The sequence below is a fragment of the Podarcis muralis genome, chromosome 11, assembly GCF_964188315.1.
Source record: "Podarcis muralis chromosome 11, rPodMur119.hap1.1, whole genome shotgun sequence".
Classification (NCBI taxonomy): Eukaryota; Metazoa; Chordata; class Lepidosauria; order Squamata; family Lacertidae; genus Podarcis; species Podarcis muralis.
In genome coordinates, this window is record NC_135665.1 from 2,842,132 (window position 1) to 2,850,355 (window position 8,224).

An 8,224-nucleotide genomic window follows, 5' to 3' on the forward strand; every position below is an offset into this window, starting at 1 on the left:
CTCCATGTTGCAAATTAGAACCAATGGGGCAGGTTGTGTTTCAAAAATACCTGCATGTACTGGTGTAAACTTCACTTATAACCCAAGTTCCAAAAGAAAGAGAGAACATTGTAAGTAGTTGCCTCAGCAGCAGCAGCCTATTGCTGACATTTAGTGTTAAATATTGCTGGTTGATTAGTACATTTTTCTTGAAAGTTTCTGTGCCATCGATAGCTGTGTGATATGTAAAAACAAAACAACAAAAAATCCAGCTTTTCCTGCCATCATACACCCATGTTAAGTAATGCTATACTAGCTGACTTTCTGCTTGTCACATAGCTGTGAGAAACAGGGGGAAAGACCTGCCTGGAATAAGCGTGAATGGTGGAATGTACACTGGGCATCTTAAGTAAAGGGATGAAAATTCAAATGGTTAAGAAGCTCACACTCAGCAGTTCCATACCCAGCTACAACCCCCTTATACCACTGGCTCAGGTTCTTGAACCCTTTCAAGAGTCTGGAGGAGCTACATCTTACTAAAGAATTTCACGTGGATGAAAGTAGCTTTGAAACAATTGTTTTGTGATCTGTAATCAATTAATTTCACAATATCATTCTTCACTTACCTACATTTTGTGTGGCCTTTTGAATTTTTTTACATTTTTGGAATGTTATATATTATGCACTGAAATTTACCATTACCTTAAGGCACCTGCCATTCAGGCTACTTACCCCCCCCCCTTCATATATATTTCTTTAACATGTTTTGCCTCCTTTACTTCAGAAAAAAAGGAATAATTAAGTGTTGTCTTAAAATAACAAAAGAAAATAACACAGAACAGAGAATGTTGGTTGGATTAAAATAAAGGAAAAATATTTTCCCATGCGTACCTGAATTCTGCTAGTTAGGAAGGCACAGATAATGGCAGGTGTGTGGTCTGTGCTCCTGTCAGTTGCAAAAGCTTTGTAAATTCTACTCCTGAGTACTTTACTAGCACACCTGGGGAGGGAAAGTGGGCTGAAATGCATAGAATCATAGAATCATAGAGTTGGAAGAGACCACAAGGGCCGTCGAGTCCAACCCCCTGCCAAGCAGGAAACACCATCAGAGCACTCCTGACATATGGTTGTCAAGCCTCTGCTTAAAGACCTCCAAAGAAGGAGACTCCACCACACTCCTTGGCAGCAAATTCCACTGTCGAACAGCTCTTACTGTCAGGAAGTTCTTCCTAATGTTTAGGTGGAATCTTCTTTCTTGTAGTTTGGATCCATTGCTCCGTGTCCGCTTCTCTGGAGCAGCAGAAAACAACCTTTCTCCCTCCTCTTTTAGGGCTCAACATTTGTTTAGCAGTATGCATTCCCTTTCCCCACTTTGTTCTTCTCTCTTTGCTCAGTCCACTCCTTGGAAACAGCTCTGCACAGCAGGTCTTCCTCATAACTAGCAATTAGGGTTGGGCTAACTTGGCCCAGCAGTTCCAGTGCTGCTGAGCTGACTCACACACATTTGCACATTTGGGCATTTTCAGCTTTTTCCTTCTGCGCTAAGACTTCTGCTCTAATAATAAATTTATTTTCTGGTTCGGTATTTGTGAGAGTTTATCAGGTTTCTAAGCAAGAGGGCTCAAAGGAAGATGTTGTTATTGCTGCTGAGTGACTGACCAGTAACCCATTTGAGTAAGCAGATTGCTTGCTGATTGTCAAGTATGATACTGGTCAGTGTTCCCTTGATAGGAGCAAACAACTGGGGAAGTTTTTATTGGATGGACATCTGCAGAATTGGGTTTGTAGTCAGGGTTTCCACAAGCAGATTCTGTGGCAGTTTGCAGCTTGAATCTGGGTTGTGGCGCTGGGAGTAGGAGAACCTAAGACCACACGAAAAACCCTGCAAAGACCCATCTGAGTCCAACCAGGTACTTATGGGACCTCTTCCCAGCAAGTAGTATTCAGAAGTTCATTGCTTCAGACTGTGGCGGTAGAACATAACCATTGTGGCTGGTAGCTATTGATAGCCTTACCCCTGCCCATACGGGCCAGTCTTGACAGACTCTAGGGTTGTGCGCCCATCTCACTCTATAGGCCGGGGGCCAGCGCTGTCCGAAGACACTTCCGGGTCACGTGGCCAGCGTGACAAGCTGCATCTGGCGAGCCAGTGCAGCACACGGAACGCTGTTTACCTTCCTGCTAGTAAGCGGTCCCTATTTATCTACTTGCACCCGGGGGTGCTTTTGAACTGCTAGGTTGGCAGGCGCTGGGACCGAGCAGCGGGAGCGCACCCCGCCGCGGGGATTCGAACCGCCGACCTTTCGATCGGCAAGCCCTAGGCGCTGGGGCTTTTACCCACAGCGCCACCCGCGTCCCTTATATTGATAGCCTTATCCACCATGAATTTCTCTTTTAAAGCCTTTTAAGTGGGTGGCTATCACAGTATATTGTGGGAATGGGTCCTACTGTTCCACTATGCACTTTGTGAAGTCCTTTCCTGTGTACAGTGGTGCCCCGCAAGACAAATGCCTCGCAAGACGAAAAACTCGCTAGACGAAAGGGTTTTCCGTTTTTTGAGTCGTTCCGCAAGACGAATTTCCCTATGGGCTTGCTTCGCAAGACGAAACGTCTTGCGAGTTCTTGCGAGTTTGTTTCCTTTTTCTTAAAGCCGCTAAGCCGTTAATAGCTGCTAAGCCGCTAATAGCCGTGCTTCGCAAGACGAAAAAACCGCAAGATGAAGAGACTCGCGGAATGGATTAATTTCATCTTGCGAGGCACCACTGTAATTCCTGAATCATCCAACATTCAGCTTCATGAGATGGTACTGAGACTTAGGCTGGATCTATACAAATGTTTTAAATGCTATAAAAAAAAACTACAGGAAAAAAGCTCCCAAGGTATTCTGACATCAACTTTGGATTCTGCTCTACAGCACCATCTAGTATCACATGTTTATAAGACATCTTTAACTTTATAAATTTAACTTTATAAACTTTATAAATAAGGTCCATATAGTTAAAGCCATGGTTTTCCCAGTTGTGAAGCTGAACCATAAAGAAAGCTGATCACCAAAGAACGGATGCTTTTGAATTCTGGTGCTGGAGGAGACTCTTGAGAGTCCCATGGACTGCAAGAAGATCAAACCTCTCCATTCTTAAGGAAATCAGCCCTGAGTGCTCACTGGAAGGACAGACCCTGAAGCTGAGGCTCCAATACTTTGGCCACCTCATGAGAAGAGAAGACTCCCTGGAAAAGACCCTGATGTTGGGAAAGATGGAGGGCCCAAGGAGAAGGGGACGACAGAGGATGAGATGGTTGGACAGTGTTCTCGAAGTTACAAACATGAGTCTGACCAAACTGCAGGAGGCAGTGGAAGACAGAAGTGCCTGGCGTGCTCTGGTCCATGGGGTCATGAAGAGTCAGACACGACTAAACGACTAAACAACAACAAACTTTATAAATTGACCCGTGTAGCTGAGTCCCTAGTATTAGGAGAGAGACAAAAACTTCTTCATGTCTACTTTCTTCACTCCATTCCTAATTTTATTCACCTCTACCATGCCCCCCCTACATTTCCTCTAAACTAAAATATTTCTTCATGGGGGGTTGCTCCAACATCTCTCTCTCTCTCTCTCTCTCTATCTATCTATATCTATCTATCTATCTATCTATCTATCTATCTATCTATCATCTATCTATCTATCATCTATCTATCTATCATCTATCATCTATCATCTATCTATCATCTATCTATCTATCTATCTATCTATCTATCTATCTATCATCTATCTATCTAATCTATCATCTATCATCTGTCATCTGTCATCTATCTATCTATCATCTATCATCTATCTATATCTATCTTTCTATCATCTATCTATCTATCTATCTATCATCTATCTATCTATCATCTATCTATCTATCTATCTATCATCTATCTATCTATCTATCTATCTATCTATCTATCTATCTATCTATCATCTATCATCTATCAATCATCTATCTATCTATCTATCTATCATCTATCTATCTATCTATCTATCTATCATCTATCATCTATCTATATCTATCTATCATCTATCTATCTATATCTATCTATCTATCAATCTATAATCTATCTATCTATCTATCTATCTATCATCTATCTATCTATCATCTATCTATCTATATCTATCTATCTATCATCTATCTATCTATCTATCTATCTATCTATCTATCTATCTATCTATCATCTATCTATCTATCTATCATCTATCTATCTATCATCTATCTATCTATCTATCCATCTATCTATATCTATCTATCATCTATCTATCTATCATCTATCTATCTATCTATCTATCTATCTATCTATCTATCTATCTATCATCATCTATCTATCTATCATCTATCTATCTATCATCTATATCTATCTATCTATCTATCATCTATCTATCTATCTATCATCTATCTATCTATCTATCTATCTATCATCTATCTATCATCTATAATTTTATTGGGTTTTTGATAATTTTATACATATAAAACACAGTCATCTCATACATTGAGATACATGGTTCTTTTGAACCTTCGGACTGCCTTCCCTCCCTCCATGGGTTCCATGTTTAAGTTTAAATTTGCTGCATCTTTTACCATTATACATGTATTATATAACCATAATTACCATAAATAATTCCACATTACAAGTGTCATTGCATCCCTGCCAAAGATTTTAATTGTTTACAGTGGTATTTTAAATAAATCACAAATTGACTCCAATCTTTAGAAAATACTTGATCTTCCTGGTTTTGGATCTTCCCCGTCAGTTTCATCTGCCATTCTTCTTTTGTTGGTATTTCTCCTTCCTTCCATCTCTGGGTTAGTAGCATTCTCGCTGCCATTGTTGCATACATAAAAAGTCTTTTATCTTCTCTTGGTAACTCTTCACATATTATACCTAGTAAGGCTTCTGGTTTTTTAACAAATGTATTTTTAAACATTTTATTTAGTTCCTTATATATCATTTCCCAGAAAGCCTTTACATGTCCATCACATATGGTAAAAAGTACCCTCCTTCTCTTTACATTTCCAACACAATTTTGAACTCGTTTTGTACATTTTAGCAACTTTACTCTGTGTTAGATACCAACAATGCATCATTTTCATATAGTTTTCTTTCAACGAACAGCATGCAGTAAATTTTATTTCTTCTTTCCAAAACTTTTCCCAAGATGAAAGTTGGATATAATACCCAAAATCTCTAGCCCAATGTATCATCACTGCCTTGACTTCTTTTGTAACCAACATCTTTGGCATATAGCAACTAGGAAACTGATGAAGGATTAGCAGCTGTTTTGCCTATTTTCAGGAGTCCACTTGTTTCCATAATGCTGGATTTGTAAATAGCCAGAGACCACAAAGACATCATAAGTCTCCCTAAGGGAGACTTTGGGCTGGAACTCAGTTTGAGGGGTACCCAGGCAAGGTCACCTCTGCATCTCTGCATCACCTGGTGGGCCCTCCAAAGTCACAATACCAGGGGGTGAGGATGGTAGCAGGCGGCAGCAGGGATGGATAGCAATGTAACCCCTTGTTCCCCCTACCTGTACTGAGAAGTGCTGGGCCAGACATTGGCAGCCATCTCCATTTTCTGTTCTTTTTTATAATCAATTTTTTTTAAAAAAATAATTTTTATTAACTGACCAATCAAATCAAATCAAATCACATCACATAAATTCCAAATTACAAAGCCGAATTTTTAATTTTTTGTGGGGGGTACCCATATTTCAAGTTCCGAAGGGGGGTCCAATCATCTTCTTGCTGCTGCATTAATGTCCACAAATCTGTCCAAATAATGTTCATAATTCTATCCAATCCTATCTTGCTGTTTCCCACATCTCATCTTGTTATTTTCGTATATTTTTCCTTCTCTTTGCGACATCTTCTGATAATCTCCTTAAGCAGGTATAAAACAAGTTGTAATCCTGTGTGAATTTTTCCGTTCGTCCAATAGCCATATCAAGATGGTTTCCATGTATCATCACTTCCATAGATAAAAGCACTCTTTCCATCATTAATCTTCGCAAATCTGCCGCCTTCTTTAGTCCTCTGAGGAGGTTCGCCTGCAGTATAAAAACAGACCCGTTCCTCCTCCCAGACATAAATCTTTCGACAGAATTGCCAAAATGGCGATGCTGTTTTTTGCTGCGTCATCCCAAAGCTCTTGTACTTTCCTCGGTCTCCTTAAAACATGCTTTTGGTTAGAGTTTGTTTTTACACAGTCTTAAATCATCCAGCTTAGGTCATTTAATTGGCATTTCTGACTTGTGTGGGGGGATTATTGGTTAATCACATAGAAGAAAGAAAGAAAAGTTTTTCTCCCTCCCCCATCCAGTCTCGCTGCCGACATACCGAGCCTTGATGTGTCTTCTCATGATATGTTCCTGTTTATCCGACCCATCTTCTTTCAGAGGTCCCTTCAATTAGCAGTCTTTACTCCCCATTCTTCACTTGAAATATGTGCACGTGCTTCTTCCTAATTGTTTATTTTCAAGTTGCTGCAGCTAGTGGCACGATCAGAGACAGCGTCCAGGAGAGCCGAAGTCCACACAAGGGCGTTCAACCTAGTGCCCACACCCCCTCGAATCCGGGGATGATTTATGGGCACAGCAGGCAAAGGCAGTCCCCCCCATTCCATTGGGGGGGCAGGGAGGCTGAATACTCCCATTACAGCCTCTTAATTACCTCGTGTGGGTCAGAGAGATGTTATTGTCGGCCAGCTTCCAATGCGCCCCTAGTGGCCCCCCTTTTATAATCAATTTTCAATTGAAAGTTTTCAACATAGAATATAATAAAACCAAAATAATCTAAATAAATAAAACTAAAACAGAGAGAAATATCCAATATGATAAGTTTCTTTCCAAGGGTTCCAACAAATCCTAACAGCATATTCGTTCGCAATTATTTACTTGTTAAGTCATACCCAATCCCATATTTTCCAGTCCCACTTAAAAGAGGAGAGGTCCTTCTTTTTCCATTTCCCCCAATTCTTTTTCCAAACCAATCACCAAAAGCTTAGAGGCTTTTTCTTCTGTGTTTACTTCAACTTGTGCACTCTCTGCCGAGAGAAGGGTCAGCAGCTGATGACTATTCCTTGTGGTCACCACCATTTTCATTTCCCCAGAAAACCTGTCAACCCAGATGCAGCTTTTCAGAGGGACGTGATGTTGTGGCTGAACCCACAAGCACAGGAAAGATGGTAGCATCTGTGGCTGCTGGTCTGACAGGCTCATCACAGCTATCTGCCAATCACCCATTTCCACCACCCTTCTGAGTAATACCCCTCCCCACCTTCTCACTATATAGAAGGATCTGGCAACTTCTGTTTCAGTGTATCTGAAGAAGTGTGCATGCACACGAAAGCTCACCGAGAACTAACTTAGTTGGTCTTTAAGGTGCTACTGGAAGGATTTTTTTTTTGTTTTGACTATGGCAGACCAACACGGCTACCTATCTGTAACTAGAATTCTTAGTGGCATTACCAAGCAATTGCATGTCAAGGTCCCCAAGCCACCCCCCTAAATAAATCACAATTCACACAGAATTTTTGTTTTTGTGAGTGGTTGCTTAGGCATTGGTTCCGGCTATCTGTCCCTGTCCAGGGACAGAACTGACTTCCGGATTCCAGCGAAAGCCAGTCAGGTAAAACAATATTGGGGAGAAAATGGAGCTGAGCCCCAGGCCCTCATCGCCCTGCACGCTCCCCGGGGCTTGCCGGCCCTAGCCCCATTCCAGGGATTCGGACGAAATCATGGCAAGCCCCTGGATTCCTTTAACGGAATTCCCTTGCAGCAGCAGCATTGGAGGGGCAGGCACTGCCAACCACATCCCCTCTACCAACCAACAATTAACCTTACAATGCCTAACTGCAACCTTACAAGTTGTGCCGATTTGCTACGCAGTAGGCAAAAACCAAATGGCACCAGCCAATCTGCCAAATGGACAGAATTCCTACTAGGCCCCTGCCCCAAAAGCAGGCGACCCCATGACAGGCATAGCAATGTCAAACGCAACAGCCCTAAATTAGGGAGGGTAGGCGGGTGATCCGATGCACGCAGCAAAAGAGACTGAAAAAAGCTGTGTGCCAAGAATATATAACTTTTGGGCCAACCCTCTAAATGGTAACATCAAAATCTCCCCAATAACCCAAACTGGCCCAATCACAGTCATGGCCATCCAAATGGTCCTGCCCAGTAACCAAGAGGGGGTGTTCTGTTAGACCCCA